Raw genomic sequence first — 21,593 nt, 5'->3', positions numbered from 1 at the left:
TCATTCCCATGTGTTGGCTGTCTGTGAGCTGCCCAAAAAAATTACTCCCAACACTAAGGAAAGGAGAGCGAATCCTGAAGTGGCTGCAATTATTTTTCTGTGACTCTGGTGAAGATGTGTCTCAGCTGAGCCACAGGAAAGGAAAGTAATATCTCTTGAATATCTGAATTTGTTGCTTAAGGTTTGTTCTGACTTTAGGTGGAACTTCTAACAAGCTACATTTAAATCAAGACTTTGAACTGATTCTTCCAGTTCAGTTATGACTGATAAAGCAAAATCAGAACAGACCCAAATTTGTAAAATGTGGGTATACTAGAAAGATAACCAGAAGGGGAAAAATTAGGGTTGACAACCTGCCAGAAAGTTAATTTCCCTCTTAGAAAATAAGGGCAGTGTGCGTATGCATGTTGCACAGCAACAGAATTTCTTGGCCGTCAGAGTTGGAAACAATGGTCCAGCTCAAAGATGGGAGCCAACCATCAATTTAAATGTGTGTTGCCCTCCACAGTCCTGGCAATTTTCCAATATCCTGCATCAGGCTCCTGAAAGGGCACACTGTGCCTCTTCCTAGACTTCCATGCCAGGGCTTCAGTCTATAAGTTTTCCCATTCTGGTTATTGTTCTCATACACCTGCATTTTACTAATTCAGGTCTTTTCTGATTTTGCTGCGTTGGCCATCATTGAACTAGTACAAACCACTTTGAAAATGACTTAAGTGATTAGGTTTAATGTTAATAGAGAGTGATGATGGGAAAGAGGACCCATCTGTTCTGATGGGAGAGGAATTGGGGGAGTTCTGACCAATGTGTTTACCTACCTCACCTCTATTTCAGCCCTTTTTACTCAGGAGGTCAAAGTACCATCAAATAATTCATCTTTATAACATGTGGTTCTGAGTTCTAGCTCCTCTATCCTGAAATATGTTAATAAAGTCTTTCTATTTAATGCATTCCACTACTTGTCTGTCAGTTCGTTGTACTGTGGTAGCTTCCGTGTTGCTGTGATGTTGGAAGCTATGCCACCAGTATTTCAAATACCAGCAGGGTCACCCAGGTAGACAGATTTTAGTGTAGTTTCCAGACTAAGACTGACTAGGAAGAAAGGCTGGTGATCTCCTTAAAAAATTACCCAATGAAACTCTGTGGGTCACAACAAAACATTGTCTGATATAGTGCTGAAAGGTGAGCCCCTTAGGTCAGAAGGCACTCAAAATATGGTGTCTACATCAATGGACGCAGCAGCCTTATAGGGCCTCCCCTGTCACTGAAGCAGCAGTGCACACTCATGATCATGAAGATGCTTCAGGACAGGGCAATGTTTCTTTGTTCCGTCATACATGGGGTCAACATGAGTTGGAGCTGACTTGACGGCCACTAACAACAACAAAATTATTCTTGTCTTGAGCGACTAAAAGGACATCACTTTGTTTTCCAAGCAATACCCTTAAGGATCTGCATGGAGCAAAGCTTGGAGGTGATCCCCTTTGCCCACATGGGAGTGACCGTTTGGGGAGCTTAGAGTGAGGACATCATCTTGTCCTGGTTGCAGAGAACATTGGGGTGGGGCTGCCTCATGCTTCACAGTCCTGGCGTTATTTTCCATGCCATTCATGTCCTGACTACACCCATTTTAGGTATGGAGAAACTGATGCTTCAGCCCTAATTGTCAAATGCCAGGACTGTCTACTTTGCATGTTGTTTTGGTTATATTATCATGTTCAGCTTGCACCTTAATTCAAGAACATAAAATAGAAATTCCAAAACTTCATCAAATTATTACATTCCTTTGTTGTGATCCCATTTCACCCAAATATTCAAAAGTGGGACACATGGAAAATAGAAAACAGACAAAAAATATTTGCTTGACTTACATTCTGGACTAGGGTGTGCACAAGAATATAAACACACACACCCACTTTACACATGCCTCCTGCAGGTTGGGCCCAGGATTAGGGCCCTTTCAAAGCAGCATAGCTGGGTTGTCAATTTCAGGTCTGCCCCTGGGCCTAGCTGTGTGGAGATGAGGTCAGGGCTGCCTGGGGTTGGGGCAGTGCAGTCTCCTGGGGCTCAGTGAAAGCTCCTGTTCCTATTGCCTGGGCAGCCAAGAAGGTGTAGGGGCTATCACTTCATGCCAGAAAGGTCATCATCACTCAGGGGCATGGCGGAGGTGTCTAGGTCAAGGGACTTACAATACATTGCTAAGTAAAGCCTGATTCTTGTCTGATGTTCTGAGACCCTCTTCTAATGGAGAATTGCCCTGAGGGAGCACTGAACTTGTTCACCCTCCCAGTAGCCAGGCCATGACGCGAATGGGCCTCTTACTCATGCAGAAATCATCAATTGTGTTTCCAGGAGTGTGAGTCATTCAACAAGGGTGGGGGAGGAGACAAGTACTCCGGGGTGGGAGTCGTACCATGTTGAGAGAGGCAACATGGTCCAGAATGAGCCAGGAGACAGCAAGTGTCCTCATGTATCTTACTCCAAATCTGGAAATGCTACTTTTACTGAGAAGGGATGGACTCTTAGTCTGCTCATAAGAGGGTGTGTGTGTGTGTATAATGCTGCCATCTTAAGGAAACTGGAAACCAAGGCAACAAAGACATCTCCCTTCCTTCCTAGGCATTTGAGAAAGGTGCGTTAGCCCAGAGGAGGGATGCCAAAAAGGAGGGCTCCTTTTTGACTTATTAATAAAATATGAACTCACAAATGTCTACTACTTTATCCCATTTGGCCCCACAAGGGGAGCAAATCAGCCATAGTTATCTCCATGTTATAGGAACTGAAGCTCAGAGAGGTCATGTGAGTTGCTAGTATTCCACTGTTGGGAAATATCAGAATCCAGGTTCCTTGGTGACAGCACCGATATCTCTGAACTCTGAGGGCATCCCTTTTGTGGAGGACTCTGCCAGGCTTTGGACTTTTCTTTCCAAGATCACTTTTTCCCAGCATGGCCCAGTCTGGACTGACATGAGTGAGAGTTGGGGCCCCAGGAACCTGTCTGACATCCTTGCCCCCATGCTCCGGGCAGCAGGTGCCCCTGGGTAAGGTTCAACTCCAGGTGGTTTTTCTCTCCTCCTGCTCTGGGGCTGGACCCAGAAGACCTGGCTGCCTTCAGAGAAGAATGTTTTCCAAGGAAACCTCATGTAGGAGGGAGAATTGGTGAGTGAGTCAGCCAAGACTATGGGAAGTGACCTAGAGTGAAAACAAGTGGTTAGCCATTTCAGCTCTGGATAGGCTGAAGGACCTGGCATCTTAACCCTGTACCTCAGTTTCTTATGTTTTCCAACACACTCCTTCCCAGAGAACTGCTGGAATGCATCCTTAGTTCCCTGGAAGGGGAAACCCTACAGGAAAAACACCTGAGAAGAGAACTGTTTTGTGAGCACCAGTTATATTCCTGGGCATTGTACCATGTTTTACGTGTTAGTTGTTTGCATTTTCACAAAAGTCTCCTGTGAGACAGCAATTATTATTATTATTATTATACTTGTGGGCAAACTGAGGGTCAAGAGGTCATGTGACTTGGGCTAAGCCATCCCAAAAGCGAGTGGCAGGAGGCAGAATTTGAACCCAGATCTGATGGCTCTAGTAATTGTTCCTCTGAATTACTGTGCCTTCACATGTTTTCAATAACCCAGGAAATGCACTCTAAAGCATCTTATCTTGGTTGCTAACCTCAGATCAGGACCAAAGAGAAAGCCTTGGTCATGGGTTTCTGGTTCTAGTTCTGCTACTTATTGACTGATGGGCCTTGGCAAGCCTCTTTAAAAACATCATGGCTGCATTCCTGGCACCTACCACAGTGAGCACGGAACACACGTTTGTCGATCTGACTGAGGGAAGGAAGTGCCATCAACACAGTTCCTTTCCAATGGGCAGAGAGAATTCAAATTTTGATCCTTGCAATCAGCCTCCTTCCTCCTGTTGAAACTTCCTGTTTCTGAGGAACAGATTTTTACAGATCCCAGAGGGCATCCAGTAAACCCAGCAGTGATTACCAAATAATTCTGGTTTTGATGAGCTCAGTGGGTATGAATCAGAAGCAGGCAGAGTTGCATTTCCCTTGAAATACACCCAAAATTAAACATTAGTGGGAGAAGCAAAAATATGTCTGGGAATTTGTTGCCAGCAAGGAGATAACAGCCTTGTCAGTGCCCAAGGCCAGGTTGACATGGTGTTTCCTCTCTTGTGAGTTGGAACAGGAGCCACTGTGTGCCTGGGTGATGCCTGATACTGTTGTTGCTCATATTGAAGCAACTTCTCAGCATCTAGGGATCCCATATTCATATTTTCCACCTGGATCTCCTATCTCAAAAAGGGAAATCTAAGGATGAGTGTCTCTCCTGGGAATCCTTGTATATGGGTCACTGCTGTGGCCTAGAGGAGGACCTGGCTCCAGTTCCCCTAGAAGAATGCCCTGGTGGCTTCAGAGACATGGTGGTGTGAGCCAGGGAAAGACCATGGGTGTTTACACAGCTAGAAGCCCCCAGACCCCATCTCAGGAAGCCAGGGCCCCTAGTCCTGTTCAGGATCAGTCAGGGGATCGGTGAGAGGATTAGGCTAGGTGGGCAACACGTCCCAGTGAAGGCTGGCTGTTTTTAAATGGCAGTGGCCAGGAAGGAGTTGTAAAAAATGATGGAAAGTGGAGTTCAAGCCAGAGGGCCTAAGAGGCCTGATGGTGGCAAAGATTGGTTCAAAAGTGGTGAGAGCTCAGATGGCCATGGTTCCTGGTTCTAGTTCTGCTACTTATTGACTGACAGGCCTTGGCAAGCCACATCACCCACTAAAGTGCAGCCTTTTCATCTGTCAGCTGAGGAAAATTGTATCTGTTTCCGTGGGTCATTGGAGGATTGTGTGGGTGACATGTGCTAAGACCTCCAGCCCAGGCCTGACCCCTGCAAGGGCTCAGGACTGATGCCAGTGCCCCCTCACTGCAAGAGCCAAACAAGTTGTCACTGAGTCAACTCCAACTCATGGCGACTCCATGTGAGTCAGAGTAGAACTGTGTTCCATAGTGTTTTCAACAGCTGATTTTTCAAAAGTAGATCACCAGGCCTTTATTCCAAGGGACCTCTGGGTGGACTTGAGCCTCCAACCTTTTGGTTAACAGCCAAGCATGTTAACTGAGAGAGCCAGTTGTTAATCTATGGAAGTTGTACTTGCCCCTTCTGGACATAGGGTCTCCTCTCTGAAGAGAGAATCTGATCATACACCTTCAGGGGTCCTCACTGCCTACAGGATGGAATCTCTACTCCCTTAGGATCTGGCTTTGCTGACTTCTTCAATCTCCTCTCCCATTACCTCTCCTTGCACACTCTCACTAACTAGTTATAGTTCCTCACCCCTTCTCCATCTCCTTGCCTGTAAGCACTATACCCTTCCCTCTGCCTGAACCATCCTTCCCTGGCCTTTGACTCTCACCTACTCTTCCCACACAAATTATCTCAGACATCCCTCCTCCTCTTCCCAGGAAGTCTCTCTTGACCCTTGTATGAATGAAGCCACCATCCTGTCAGCTACGCCCCCCGTCCCCTGTCACATCTCCATCTCTTTTCTGCACACCTACACTCTGCATCTGAATGGCCTTCCCCTAAGCCATCAGTTCTAAGTCCTGTCAGTTATCTCTCCTCACAGCCTAGTTTCTGAAACATAACAACAGCTCATTAAATGTGTGTTGAAAGAATGAACGAATTACTACATGAATGACTTCTCCTGGGTCCTTGGGGCCCAGTCTTATAAATGAGTCACAGAGCCCGAGTCATGGTGTCTTGCCCCCACCCACTGACAAGGGCGAAACGCTCCCTGTGATGACATCACTGGTTACCCTGAATTCTCAGAATCACCCATGCCTTCTTCTTTCTTCTTCTTTGGCTCCTATCTTCTTCTCATCCCCTCCTCCTCCTTCCTTTTCTTCTTCCTCTGGGGGCGGCACATCTAAATAAGGCAATGCTGGTCCAGACGGTCATGGAGTTTGTCATAGTTTTCATCAGTTATAAGGCTCTTGGGTAATTGTGAGATAGAATCATAAGGTGGAGCCCCAGATGAAAAGATGGGTAAGATTCCTGTGGTATACTTACATTTGGGCAAGGAGACTCTGCTGCAAATATGGAACCCTACTATGAGTCGAGTCCGACTCGACGGCACATAGCAACAACAACAACTGTTTTCAAGTTAACTGAGTAGGAAACTGGGAGGATGTAGGTGGGGGGAAGGAGGAGGGTGTTTTACTGAGAGGGTCTGGGTCAAGGAGAATGGCACAGGGTGTGGGAACCTGGCAGAAAGTTTTGGCCTCTTAAAGCCTCCATGTCCCAAGGCATCCCAGTTCTGGCATGAGTCGGAAATGGGCACCACCTTCCCCCATATGCTCAAGCTTGGCTGCCACAGTCCTTTGGGGAGGGCAGTCAGCCTCCTCCAACTGAACTCAGATCTTCGGGCAAGAGCCCCAAAAGGAAATTTTCCAGCCATGAGCCCCAGCCAACACCAAGGGACATCACCGCCTCTTTCATCCTATTTTTCCTCTTTTGACCCCTCCTTTGGAGTCCCTGGGTGCTACAAATGGATAAGAAATTGGCTACTAAGCAAAAAGGTGATGGGTCAGACCCACTCAGAAGGACCTTAGAAAGAAGGCCTGGCAATCTGCTTTAAAAAAAAAAGCCAGCCATAGAAAGCCCTATGGAGCACAACATTACTCTAACACACATGGAGTGACCATGAGTTGGAATTGACTCAATGGCAGCTGGTTTCACTTTGTACCTCTTCTTTCCATTCCTCTAAGACTCTTCCAATCATTACCTGTCATGGAGGTGTTTCCGGCTTAAGTTATGAGAACTTGGCCATTCAGAGCATGCCTTTAGGTCACTGCCACTTTCATGTGATAAAGTTTTCCATGAGAATGAAAAAATAAATTAAGATCCTTCTTCTGGAGAGTTGACAACTGTATGATCATGAAGAGAACAGATGGAATATTCATGTTTCTATCAAAGATATCACAAATACCTGAAGAAGGCAGCCACTGAGGATGGAGAAAAATAGTTCTACTACTTTTTCACATACCAGGTGGAAAATGGATGCTATCAATTGCTCCAAAAATCATTTTGTAAATAAGTATAAGTAAATAAACCCAAGAAGGGTAGATCTATCAAACAATGCCTCTTGGCAGGTTCTTAAGGGGTAGAGGGGCATGTGTTGACCACAGGAGCACCTCCAGCCCTCCTCCCTTATCACACTGTTTCAATCATCTCCTTGTCTGAATCCCTACAGCACTGTGAGCTCCTGGGGGTCGGGGCTGTGTATTCCATCTCTCTTAATCCTCAGTGCCTAGCACAGCACCTGGCATGTAGTAAGGTGATCATATAATTGATCATTTAAACTGGGATACCTCATGAGTGAAAACCCAAAACTCTGCCATTGAGTCAATTCTGACTCATAGGACAGAGTAGAACTGCCCCCATAGAATTTCCAAGGCTGTAAATCTTATGGAAGCAGACTGCTTCAGCTTTCTCTTATGGAATGGCTAGTGGGTTCAAATCACTGATCTTTTGGTTAGCAGCTGAATGCCTTAACCACTGCATTACCAGAGCTCCTTTCAAGAATGAGCCAACCAAAACCAAACTCACTGCTGTACAGTTGAGTCAACTCACAGCGAACTCTCCTTGGGTTTCTGAGGTGGTATCTCTATGGAAGTAGATTGCCCAACCTTCCTTCTGAGGAGTGGCTCATGGGTTTGAACCCCCAGCCTTCTGGTTAGCAGTCAAATGCCTTAGGCACTACTCCAGTGGCTATTAATTATTTCAGTTCTAATCCAAGATGATCCTGGGCAAACTAGTGTCTGTTATCTATACTATGAATAGGTGCCTGTTGAATGAATGAAGGATTTCATAACAGATTAAGGCTGCTAGCAGTGAGGCATCCATGGCTTCCCATATCCATTGAAGCCACTTGCAAATAGAAATATGTGTACCATGGTTGAAACCACTGTTGTGTTTTGAAGTCCAACTTTGTTCTTATGTTGCAGACAAAGACTCTTTCTTTGGAGAGAATAGCTGGGCTGAGGCTGCAGGATCCCTTTGGGGCTACTCAGTCTTCTCCACCATGAGAACTACTCACTTGGGTGCTGAGCTTACTCTGTGCCAGGCACAGTGTTCTTTATCACATGTAATCCTCATGCCAGCTTTGTGAAGGAGATACTCTTATTGCCTTTGACAGGTGAGTCAACTGAGGCTCAGAGAAGTCAAATAACACACCCAAGTTCACACAGATAACCAATACCAGAGCTGCAACCCATGTCCAAGACTAATGGACACCAAAGTCCATGCTTTTAATACATCATAAACCTGCCTTTTAGATAGCTTTGTCTCTAGTAGAGGATTTAGAATAGAGGCTGAGGGTGTCCAGATTAAGGACACTCTCATCCACTGTGTGTCTCATGTGCCCTGGTAGTCTCAGGTTCATCAGCTGGAGAGAAGTTGGCAGGGACTGGGACCAAAGTTTTGTCTGGATGGGAATAGAAATTTTGACTTCCTCGAGGCCAATGCTGTGTCTGATCACTAGGTGAGCCTTGAATTACTAGGTGTACACTCCAAGCCTATGGGCAGGTGACACAGTGAGAAGTGGTCTCTTGGTTAGTTAAGTTATAGGCCTCCCAGCCCCTGGAGTAGATAAAGTTGGGCTCTAAACATCTTTGTTTCACAGGTGAAGATGAAAGACCTGAATGCTGGGCTGGTTGAGTCCTCCCTGCATGTGCGAGTAGGTCAAAGAGGAGAAGGTAGGTCTCTGTTTCTGACCAAGTATTCTGTCAGGCCTTCACACCCTCCTGCTTCCTTCAAGAGCTGTGGAGTTTCTTTTGGGACTGCACATAGACCAATGGAATAGAATTGAAAGTCCAGAAATAAAACTACACATCTCTAGTCAACTGATTTTTGACAAGGGTGCTAAGTCCGTTCTATGGGGAAAGAAGCATCTCTTCAATAAATCGTGTTGGGAAAATTGTATTTCCACATGTAGAATATTAAAACAGGATCCCAGCCTCACACCATATACAAAAACAAATTCATAATGGATTAAGAACCTAAACATGCAAACTAAAACCATAACATTCTTAGAAGAAAATGCCAGGGCAATGCTGTCAGGCCTAGCTTTTAATGATGGATTATCTAATATAATAATAAAAGCACAAACAGCAGAATACAAAAGCAATAAATGGTATCTCATAAAAATAAAACTTTTGTTCATCAAAAGACTTTACAAAAAAAAGTGCAAAGACAAGCAACAGATTGGGAGGATATCTTTGAAAACTATGTATCCAATAAGAATCTAATAACCAATATATATAACTTTGACAACTTGAGAAAAAAAAGAAAAATACCCCAATCATAAAATGGGCAAAAGATTTCTCTTGGGGAGGGCAATCCTTTTCCCCCCAACAAGCTTAGACGTTCAGGAAGGAGTTGTTCAGGCCTCAAAGGTGACTTCTCTAGCCATGAGCCATAGCCAACACCATGCGACATTATTGCCTCTTTCATACCATTTTCTCTCCTTTGACCCCTCCTTTCCTTTCCCTAAGACTCTACCCATTTCATTACATGTCACAGAGGTGTTTCTGGCCTGACCTGGCTGTTTTTCCAGAATTTGGCTTGTGTGCAGCCCAGTCCTAGACCACAAGACAAGAAGTCCTGGTGGTCTGAGAATTCCAGCCCAGGATAGGCCATGCTCTACCTGAGAGCCAGGAGGGCAGCTGGCAGGGGCCAGGTCAGGCTGAAATGCAGGAGAGAGGAAGTGAACACTAGACTTCCTCTTTTTATGTAGGACTTCCTGGGGTCCAGGGTGGACATGGGGGCCTCCACCTAGGCAGGCACTCTCTCCTGAGAATGTGGGGTGTGAGAGAAGGTAAGCAAAGAGCTGGATCTAGGCCAGGAAAGGGTTCAGCAAGGGCTCTGTGAGGGAGCGTCTTTGGACCCCTCCCCAGCTCGCCTGCCCTGTGCCAGTTGGCCTCCTGTTCTCCTTAGATAGACTTGACCACTCCAACCATGCAGGAGGCAGTGCTGGCCAAGCACAGCTAACTGGCACCCTCTAGTGTCTGCCACTTATAGGTCCAGTTGCCCCTCTTGGGAATGTTGCTGTTGTTATGTGCCATCCAATCGGACCCAACTCATAGTGACCCCTCCTTTCTGAGGTTTCTGAGGCGGTATCACTACGGAAGTAGATTGCCCAACCTTCCTTCCGAGGAGTGGCTGGTGGGTTTGAACCTCCAGCCTTCTGGTTAGCAGTCAAGTGCCTTAGGCATAGGGCACATCAAACACAGCTCTCTGAGCCAGGCCCTGGGAATTGTCTCCATACCTATTGTCTATCTTTCAACTATGACTTTTCTGAAAGTGAGAATGGGCTCTGTTGATAATAATTCTAGAATAATAGACATAAAATAGGACCATTCCAGGCAAGTTGGATCATCCAGTCACCCAACCGGTTCAAATCCCCTTGTCCACTGTAGCCACCATAACCCCTTCTGGTGTAAGTCAATGAGATAAAGACCTATGAAGTGCTTAGCACAGGACATGGGAGGGTAAGTGATCAATAAACAATGGCTGGCTATTCTTAGTATCATAATAGTCTGTTTGGTAGAGGAGCTATACTCCAAAGGTTCCTAGTGAAGGCAGAAATTAGGGCTTTGAGTTCTAGAGCAGGGCACAGAACAGGAGGGTGTTGCATGTGGCCCAGCTTGTGTTGGCTGAAAGGAAAAAAAAAAAAAAAACATTGCCATTAAGTTGATTAGACTCAGAATGACCCTATAGGGCAGAATACGATTGCTCCATAGGGTTTCCAAGGTTGTAATCTTTATGGAAACAGACTGTCACCCCTTTCTTCCTCGGAGCAGTTGGTGGGTTGGAACTGCAGAGCTTTCCAACATTTCAGTTAGCAATCAAGTGCCTGACCGCTTTGCGACCAACTCAGAACACCAGTCTGTGATTAAGCAAGACCTTCCTCCTCTTGTGGGTTTGGGTCTTGCTAGGCAGCTTAGAAGGAAAACTGCTCCAGAAAGAGAACATTTTTTATTTTGCTTGTTAGGAGCTCTATGGCCTAGTGCCTAAGGTATTTTATTGCTAACCAGAAGGATGGAAGTTCAAATCTACCAGCCACTCCTCGGAAAGAAGACTGGACAATCTACTTGCATAGTGATACCACCTCGGAAACCCAAGGAGGGGTCACTGTGAGTTGGATCCAACTTTACAGCAGTGAGTTTGGTTTTTGGTTTAGTTTTGTTTTTTAGCCATTTTTTAAAATTGTGCTACACATATGTGACAAATCATTTGCCTTTTCAACATTCTTCATGTGTATAATTTGACTACATTAGTTATGTTTATCATGTTCAACCATTAACATTATCTATTTTCAAAATTTCCATCACCCTTAATAGAAGCTCGGTGAGAAGAAGATGTTTGGAAAGAACTTCTTTTCCCACTGGTTTTGCAGATGGTTCCTCTCTTCCCTCCTGGACCACTTGCATCAGCTTTAGAGATGACCTCTCCTCTGCTGGGTGCCCTGTATGACTAACATGGGCCCTTTATGACTAACAGGTGCCACCACCTACCCTCACCCCTCCATTTCCTCATCACTGATCTGTGTTTTCTGGGGGAAGACCTCAGGGAAGTTTGATAAACTGCTGACTTTGCAGGGCTCCCTGATATGGCTTGAGGGAAGGCCGCCTTCGTCTGGGCCTCCATAGCAAAAATAATAGTAATAAAAAAAAAAAAAACCTCACTGCTGTCAAGTCAACTTGTAGCGACCCCTCCTTGGGTTTCTGAGGCAGTATCTCTACAGAAGTAGATTGACCAGTCTTCTTTCTGAGGAGTGGCTGGTGGGTTTGAACCATGAGCTTTCTGATTAGCAGTCAAAGGCCTTAGGCACCATGCCACCGGACTTTAATCTCCCCTGGCCTGCTTGGTTTTGGACTGCCATTGCAGGAGTAATCATGCACAGGTAGTTCAACCACAAGGCCGGAGTGCTCAGAACTAGCCCAGGGGAAGCTGATGAGGGAGGCCTTGGAGCACAGAAGAGGGATGGTTTCTTCTGACCAAAAAGTATAAGGGAAGACCCTGCAGGTAACGGGATACAGGATTTCCACAGGTGGGTGTAGAATACCAATGGTTGAGGGCTTAGCTTGAGGGCTTGAGAGGGAGGAGTTTGGGGTGGCTGAGCACAGCATGTGTTTGTATTTGAGTGTATGTGTGTAGGTGTGATTCAGGGAGACATAAATGACTTGGTGAGGTCAGAAAGATTTGAGGACTAGGAAAACGTCATTTTTCAGAGTTCTCCTTGGAGTAAGGATGAAGGGACAGGTCTGGTGCCATGTCCAGGAAAAGGGAGAAAGATGTTTTTAGATTCTTCAAACCAGTTTGCCCACATCCTTGGCATCCAGGCCCTGTGAAGGACCTGTTCAGGGCAGTGCATGTCTGGGCCTGAGGGGTGGCTATGCCTACGTGAGGCTGTGCAGTCTCTGCCTGCTCGCACGGACAGGCTCACCTGGAGACAGGCTCACGGGGCCACTGCTGGAGCTCAGGGAGGATTCGGTTCTGCCTGCAGCCATCCTCTTGCATCTCCCCCAGCTCCCCTCCCCCAGCTCCCTTCCCCCAGCTCCCCTCCCCCAGCATGCACAGCAATAGTCATCATTCCCAACAACAGGCTCAGCCTCATCCACTGAGGCAACTCTTCTCTCTCCCCTTCCCCAGCTCCCCTCCCCCAGCTCCCTTCCCCCAGCTCCCCTCCCCCAGCATGCACAGCAATAGTCATCATTCCCAACAACAGGCTCAGCCTCATCCACTGAGGCAACTCTTCTCTCTGCTCTACCTTTTCTGTCCTCAGGGCCTGGGCTCTATTATGAATAACATGAGGCTTCCTGTTTCTTCTCACATTCAGAGCTCTGCATGACCACATATACACACACATATACACATATTGTGGTCTGGAACAAAAATCCTGGGTTTGGAATCAGGCTCTGTCACTTACCAGCTATGTGACCTTGGGCAAGTTGAACTTTTTGAGCCTCAGTTATCTCATCTGTAAATTGGGGATAACAACACTTAATGGTACTTATCTCATGGGGTTGTCATGAGGATCAAATGAGATGATGCACTTGAAAACACTTTGCAAAGGGCTCTGCTAATGGAAGGGATTATTATTGCTGTTTTCATACCATACACAACTCAACAGCATACTCACCCAAGAATGGAAACCCACATGTCGAGCCACTTGAGTGCCTGGCAATGTTCTAGGAACTTGGGCTATAAATACAAAATAGACAAAGACCCCTGCCCTCTTGGAGTTTATATTCTTGGAGTGGACTTCCCACATACTCCAATTTATCCAGCACATCTTCTGACCTCTGTCCCACACCTATAAACTCTAGCTTGAAAAGTTAGGCTATATGAGTACACTAGGATTTCTTTTCCTAAGCATCTCACCATAACCACGTGACTTAGCCAAGGCTCTTGACCAGAAAAACAAGGTCATTCTGACACTGTAGAAACTCAGTGTTGTGGCAAGAAGAGAGCACAATCATTAAATCTAATTGCCCATTTTACAGATCAGGAATTAGGGCCCAGAAACACTTAACTACCCTACCCTAAGGTATACAGCTGGTCAATAATAAAACCATTCATTCAACAAATATTTATTGAACTTCTACTCTGTACCACTCACTGTTCTGGACACTAAGATAAAGTCTCTGCCTTTTGGTAGAGGGACACTTAAGAGAAATATGTAAACAAATAAGCTATTTCCAGATCATGATGAATATTAGGCAGAAATCATACAAGATCATGGGATGAAGAGTGACCACGGGCTACCTGAGCTGGGGAAGTCAAGGAAGGTCTCTCAGGGAGGGGACATTTAAACTGAGTCATGAATGATGAAATGGACCAACAATGTGAACATCTGGGAGAACATTGCAAACAGGCAACAATTGCAAAGGGAACTTAAGAGTTGGAAGATCAGAAAGAAGGCCATTGTGGCTGGAATGTGGTTAACAAGGAGGGAGGGTGTAGAAGATTGGATCAGCGAGGTGCAGAGGGACCAAGACCTGGTGGGTGTAGGCAGGAATGTGATGACACCCTGGTGGCACAATGGTTAAGTGCTTAGCTGCTAACCAAAAGATTGGTCATTCAAACCCACCCACAGGCTCTGCAGAAGAAAGAGCTGGTGATCTGCTTCTGTAAAGATTACAGCCAAGAAAACCTTATGGCATAGTTCTACTCCATCACATGTGGTTGTTATCAGTTGGAATCTACTCAACGGCACCTAACAACAACAACATGTCAGGTTTTAAGTAGCATGGTGATGTGATTTGGACATGTCAGGTTTTAAGTAGCATGGTGATGTGATTTGGTTCTGCCCTTTAACAGGTCACACTAATGTAGTGGCTTCCTGTGAAGAATGATACGAGGGAGCCTTACGAGGGAGCAAAGGTGGATGCAAGGAGACCAGTAAGGAGGCTATTGCATGAGTCCAGGCTAGAGATAATCGTTGTGTTGTCAAGGACTAGGGTGGAAGCAGTGGGGAGTGATCAGATTTGACATTTGTTTTGAAGGCAGAGTTCACACAATTTGCTGAAAGGTGAAAACGGAGGGTGATGGAAATAGAGGCATTAAGGATGACTCCTTGGTTCTTGGCCCCAGCAAGTGGAAAATTGTGGTGTCATTAACTGAGATGACCAAGTGGAGAGAAAATGGTATGGGTGCTGGTGGGAATCAAGGGATCTGCGTCACATGTGCTAAATTTATAAAGTGTTTATTGGATATTGGTGTATAAATCTGGAACTCAGGAAAGAGGTCAGGCTTGAGATAGGAATTTGAGAGGCTTCAGAGTGTAAGGATCTTGTGGTACCCTCCTCCCGTCCCCCAAAAAAAATCTGGAATAAGTCAGTGTCTCCAAAAGGAGGCAGGAGTCAATTGTGTCAAATACTGCTGATAATTTGAGTTAGATGAAAACTAAATTGTGTCTGTCGATTGGGCAAAGTGGTCACTGGAGACTATTTCTGTGGAGTGGTGAGTGTACATAGAAGTCCAATTGGAATGGGTGAGGAGAGAATGGGAAATGGGAAGTAAAAGCCGAAACTGGATAACTCCCAATTTCTGTGAGAGATGGATTGATAGCTCAAGAGGACATGATATCTGGGGAGGGTGGAGAGTACATTTTTTTTTTTTTAAGTGCACAATATAAAGCATGGTTTTGTGCTGGTGGAAAACATCTATGGTGAAGGATAAATTGGTAATATAAGCAAGAGGGGATAATTGCAGGACCAGAATCTTTGAGAGTGAGAGGTGATTCTGTCAAGACCATAAGGAAATAGGACATGTGATGATAGATGCATGTAAAAGCTTGGTGGCATCAAGGTTAAGGAACTGATCAGAGGACTTTTTCTGTGGAAGTTGTCTTAAATGGTGACCCAAGTAGGAGACTTGGGACAACAGAAAGCCTCCCCTTACACTTCACTTAAAAGGCAAAGGACTGCCTCTCAATCCCTGGTGGAAAACAATCACCAGAAAGGAAAATGGAGCTTTGAGCAAGAATTTGAGGAGAGTAAGAGTTTCCAAGCCACAGGAACTGAATAACTGTGGCTTGAGAGGTGAATTGGCCCTCCCTGGGAGATCTGGTAGTGTAGTGCTTAAGGCATTTGGCTGCTAACCAGAAGGCTGGCAGTTCAAACCCACCAGCCACTCCTCAGAAGGAAGGTTGGGCAGTCTACTTCCATAGAGATACTGCCTCAGAAACCTAAGAGGGGTTGCTATGAGTTGAATCAACTCAATGGCAGTGAGTTTGGTTTGGTTTTTTCAGTTATACAGAGCTCAGGTTATCTGGGCTACTTTTTTTTTTTTTAATCTAGCTTTTTATGTAATAATTCCAGCCTGCAGCTCCTTTCCTTCCTAAGGGTGGAAATGGATCAGGGACATGTTGCATAGTTCTTCCAGCTCACTCAATTTGGAAGGATGTGTCCTTTCTGGGACCCAAGGCTGTACCACCTCCAGTGCCCAACAGGTGGCCACACTATCCTGCTTTGGTGGCATGCAGCTGGCAATCACTGTGGGACAGGACATTCTTGGAGGGTTTCGTGAGGAACAAGATAGAAATGGTGGCTGTTCCCCAAGGACTTCCTCTCTCTCATTCTCCCCCAGGCAACCTGGACAAGTGAGCCAGCACTTCTTGGTTTGGGGAAAGGAGAGGACCTGGAGTATTTGGCTATTTCTGTTCTTCAAGGAAAATGGAATGCCTTGCCCTCACACAGTAGTATTTCCTAAAAGACTAGAAACTTTCAGGAAGTCTGGTACTCACACTAGGAATTTGATCTCAGTGGGTGGTTTTCTGTGCAAATAGCCCATGTGTGCAAGGAGAGACACTCTAGTGTGAGGAGAAAGAATGCTTATATGGTTGTTCTTGGAGCTGACAGCCTAAAGAGAGGAACATTATTGGTGAAAAGCTACTGCCTTTTTGTTAGCAAGATTCAATGGTGGGATCAGAAAGTCCACAGAGTTCATCTTGTTACATCATCATTGTACACACACAACCCTTTTAACAATGATCTGATGTGGAGTCCTGCAGCTTCCACTTGCCACTTCAAGGATAGAGACCTTACTACCTTAAAAGAGTACTGAAGCTTAGGTGGAAAAACCAGTGTTGACACCTAATCGCTGAGCCTTAGCTTCCTCATATATAAAATGGGGTGTGGGGGGATACTTGCTTATCCTACCTCAAGGGCTTATTCCCATTATCATTTTTATTGCCTCCCTATGTCACCTTCAATATGCAGATGACATAAGAAGACTTGAAGCACTTACTGATGAAGCTCAAAGACTACAGCCTTCAGTATGGATTATACCTCAACATACAGAAGATAAAAATCCTCACAACTGGATCAATAAACAACATCATGATAAATGGAGAAAAGATTGAACTTGTCAAGGATTTCATTTTACTTGTATCTATAATCAACACCCATGGAAGTAGGAGTCAAGAAATCAAATGATGTATTGCATTAGGCAAAAGACCACATAAAGTATTAAAAAACAAAATTGTCACTTTGAGGACTAAGGTGCACCTAACCCAAGCCATGAAATTTTCAGTCACCCCATATGCATATAAAACCTGCACAGTGAATAAGAAGATCAAAAAAGAATTAATGACTTCGAATTATGGTGTTGGTGAAGAATAATGAATAGACCATGGACTGCCAGAAGAACAAACAAATCTGTGTTGGATGAAGTACAGTCAGCATCTCCTTAGAAGTGAGGATGGTGAGACTACCCTTCTCGTAATTTGGTCATGTTGTCAGAAGGGACCAGTCCCCGGAGAAGGATATCATGCTTGGTAAAGTAAAGGGTCAGTGAAAAAAGAGGAAGACCCTCAACAAGATGAATTGACACAGTGGCTGCAACAATGAGTTCTAAGCAACAATTGTGAAGATGGAACAGGACTGGGCAGTGTTTTGTTCTTATGTACATAGAGTCTGTATGAGTTGGAACCAACTTGATGGCACTTAACAACAACAACAACAGGTCATCTGTTCCATTTTGGGACAGCTTTAATTGTGGGAGAGTTCAAGTAGAACTGTGAAGTAGCAAAGTTGCCCTTGACATCACCCCACACCTTTTATTGTTGCTTGTTGCTGCCATTGAATCAGCTCTCTATTCATGGTGACCCCATGCACAACAGAACGAAACATTGTCTGGTCCTGTGCCATCCCCATGATCAGTTGTGGATGGGAACATTGTGATTCATAGAACTTTCACTGGCTGATTTTTGGAAGTACATCACCAGACCTTTCTTCCTAGTTCATCTTAGTCTGGAGAATCCACTGAAACCTGTTCAACATCTTAGCAACATGCAAGCCTCCATTCACAGCCCTATAAGTGGTAGTTATGACTGAGGTGTATCGGCTGGAAGTCAAAACCAGGTTTCCTACATGAGAAGTGAGAATTCTTCCACTGAACCATTAGTACCTCATACTCCTTACATATGTCTTGCTATGTCCACCTCTTTTCAGCAACTTCATACTCCATCCTAGCTCCATGTTCTCTTGAGTAATTCTAACTTCCTGCTTATACTTAATCCCTTGGGAGAACAAAAGCACTACCTCCTCTAGAAAGCTTTCCTAGATACCTCCTCCCATTCCTTTCACCTAAGCCAGTTGGGATCTGCGTGTGATGCAATGAATACATAAATAGGAATTATAAAGATATAGGTTTGAATTCTGCTACCACCATTTACGATTTCTGTGATCTTCCTCCTTAGGAGGATCTAACCTCCTTAGGAGGAGCTCTGGTAGCATAGTGCCTAAGGCACTTGACTGCTAACCAGAAGGCTGTTGGTTCAAACCCATCAGCCACTCCTCAGAAGGAAGGTTGGGCAATCGGTTGGGCAATCTACTTCTGTAGTGATACTGCCTCAGAAACCCAAGGTGGGTTCACTATGACTTGAATCTGACTCGACAGCAGTGAGTTTGGTTGGTCTCAATATCTCCCTACAAATTAATGGCAATAAATTATTTAATAGGATGGTAATGAGGATAAATGATATAACATAACCAACAGTGCTAGAACATAGAGGATGCTCAATAAATAATAGTTTCCTTTCATTGAACTCTCATAGCCCATTATCTGAACTTTTGGTCTTACATTATAAATATTTGTGCCAGTCATTCATTCAACAAGGATTTAATTGAATATGAAGGTAGCAAGAGTTATGAAGAAAACTAAAGCAAGAGAAGAGAGGAAAGGAGTGTGTATGTGTGTTGTGTTGCTATTTTATGTACAGGTCCTTAGGGAAAGACCTCACTGATAAGGTGATAATTGAGCAGAGAACTGAGTGAATCATGTAGATATCAGAGAAGGTATAGAGGACAAATGTAAAGTCCCTGAGGCAGGAGCATGCCCATTGTGTTTGAGGAACAACAAATAAGCCCAGGTGGCCAGATCAGTGAGCAAGGGAGAGAGGTAGTAGTGTAAAGGGGCTGAGATGAGGGCAGTAGCAGGGGCCATGTAACATGTAGCCTTGGTAGACCATTGCAAGACCATTTCTTTCCTTAGTGAGGTGGGAAGCCAATGTATAGTGTTGAACAAAAGAATGAAAGAATGTCAGGTTTTTAAAAGATCCCCTTGTTGGGGAACAGCAAGGTCTATCGGCATAACACAGTCCATAAAGACAACGTTCTACATCCTACTTTGGGAGTAGCAACTGGGGTCCTAAAAGCTTGTGAGTAGCCATTTAAGGGGTAACTATTGATTTCTCCCCATCCGGAGCAAAGAAGACTGAAGAAAATCAAAGATGCAACAAAACAATTGGTCCAAAGGACTAATGGACCACATGAACCCCAGCCTCCACAACCCTGAGACCAGAATAATGCCCAGGTACCACTGTCGATAGCTCAGAATAGGGTCACAGTAGGAGGTCCTGGATAGAGTGGGAGAAAAATGTGGAAGAAAACTTAAAATAATAATAATAAGAAGAAGACCAGGCTTACTAGTCTGATAGACATTGGTGGGACCCCTGAGACTATGGCCCTTAGATACCCATCAAGCCTGGAACTGAAGTCACCGCAATGGCTCAACTTTCAGCCAAACAGTCAACAGGCCTACAAGGTGAACAATAATACCAGGGAGGTACGCACTCCTTAGAACAATCAACCATATGAGATCAAAAGGGCAACATTGCCCAGGGAGAAAACAGGAAGGGATAGGAAAGAAGGATGAATGGAAATGGTGAACACGGGGAGGAAAGGGAAGAGCGTGTTACATTGTGGGGATTGTGATCAATATCACAAAACAAAATGCATATGAGTTGTTGAACGGAATACCAATTTGCTCTGTAAACTTTCACTGAAATCACAAGTTAAAAGAAAAGAAAGATCTCTTCAGCTACTATGTGGCAGATCAGCTGTTAGGAGAGATTGATGAGTAGGTTATTGCAGTAATCTAGAAAATGGTGGCTTGGACTTGGAAGGCAAATGGAGTAGGAAAAAAATGGCCAGATTCTGAGTACATTTTAATTCTAACATAAAGCCAAGAATACTTGCTGGAGTGTGAGAGAAAGAGCAACTGCTGAGGTTTTTGCCTGGGGAATTGTTAAGGAGTTTCCATCACAGGGATAGGGAAGTCTATGGGAAAAGCAGGTTTGAGTGGAACAGAGTGGAATTTGGTTTTGTATTTACCTACATATTTACTATGTTACATGCTCTTTGTTTGTTCCAAAAGACCCAAGTTTTCCTCTGGTATTATTTTCCTTCAGCCTGTGAATTTTCTTTAGCATTGTAGTGAAGATGTGCTTGTGGTGAATTCTTTTATCTGAAAACATCTTTATTTTACCTCCATTTTTGGAGGATATTTTTTCTGGACATAGAATTCTGGGTTGAAAAATTTTGCTTTCATACTTGAGAGATATTAGCCCACAGATTTCTGGCATCTAGTGTTTCTGATGAGGAGACTCTGGTAAGATGGAGGAATAGGCAGACAAGTGACATAGACCCTCTTCAACAAAGAAAGAAAAAATGACAGACATACAGAAGATAATCCTGGAGCCCTGAGCTTTGAAAGGAACTCTACAGATGTGGATTAGGCAACAACTAGTGGAGAAACCTGAATGAAAATAGTGAGTACAGAGACTGTCGGGGCTGCGGACTGTGAGCTACCCTGATGGGACCAACAGCCTGAATATTTCCAAGTGGTATTGGGTCCTGAGAATTAACCTAAAGATTAGCCCTGATCACCAAGGGCTGCAGGGACGACTGCACTGGTAGCCTATGACTAGAAAAGGAAGCAGCAAGAAGGGAGTCAATCTGAGCTGTTGACTTTCCGCTGTCCAGAAGGCACAGCCATTTTGATTGTTTACATGCGGCAGTCATTTTGGATATTTAAAGTGACCGAGGTGTAGCCATTTTGAATGTTTATAAGTGGCATCCATTTTGGATATTTAGAGTGACTGAGGGCACAGCCATTTTGAATGTTTACAAGTAGTGCCCATTTTGGATATTTAAAGTGACCAAGGGTGCAGTCATTTTGAATCTTTACAAGTGGCAATCATTTGGGATTTTAAAGTGATAGCATTCTTACTCAGAATCTAGGGACCTAAGAATAGGCTCTGTTTGCCAAGGTGGGTGGGGACATATAAGAAGCTGACAACAGGAAAGGAGACAGGTGGTGTCAACTAGTGAATAGAGGAGCACAGCACAGTACCCTGCTTGTGTAGATAACATACAAACAAAACAAAGAAAACAAAAATTGTGGGAAAGTCACTCCAACATACAATCACCAATTAAAAATAAACACAAAAACTTCACAATGTCTTGGAGACAACAGAGCAACACAGTCTGCACAAAGAAGCAAGGTAAAGCAGGAGAAACAAGGGACCAGGATACAGACCCAAAACATATCCCTGAGGGAGACACAGCATTGGAACTCCCTGATAAGGAATTCAAAAGAATTATATTTAGGTATCTTCAATGAATTGAGAGACAGATCAAGGAAAACACTGACAAAATTGAGGAAAACACAGAGAAAACCCTACAACAATTTCAAAAGACAATACAAGAACAAAATGCCAAAATAAATGAAAAA

This window comes from Orycteropus afer, unplaced genomic scaffold, assembly GCF_000298275.1.
Source record: "Orycteropus afer afer isolate SDZICR_OR568_19922 unplaced genomic scaffold, OryAfe1.0 scaffold00054, whole genome shotgun sequence".
NCBI classification, from domain to species: Eukaryota; Metazoa; Chordata; class Mammalia; order Tubulidentata; family Orycteropodidae; genus Orycteropus; species Orycteropus afer.
The sequence above is the reverse complement of the archived record's forward strand: the minus strand, read 5'-3'. Positions refer to the sequence as shown.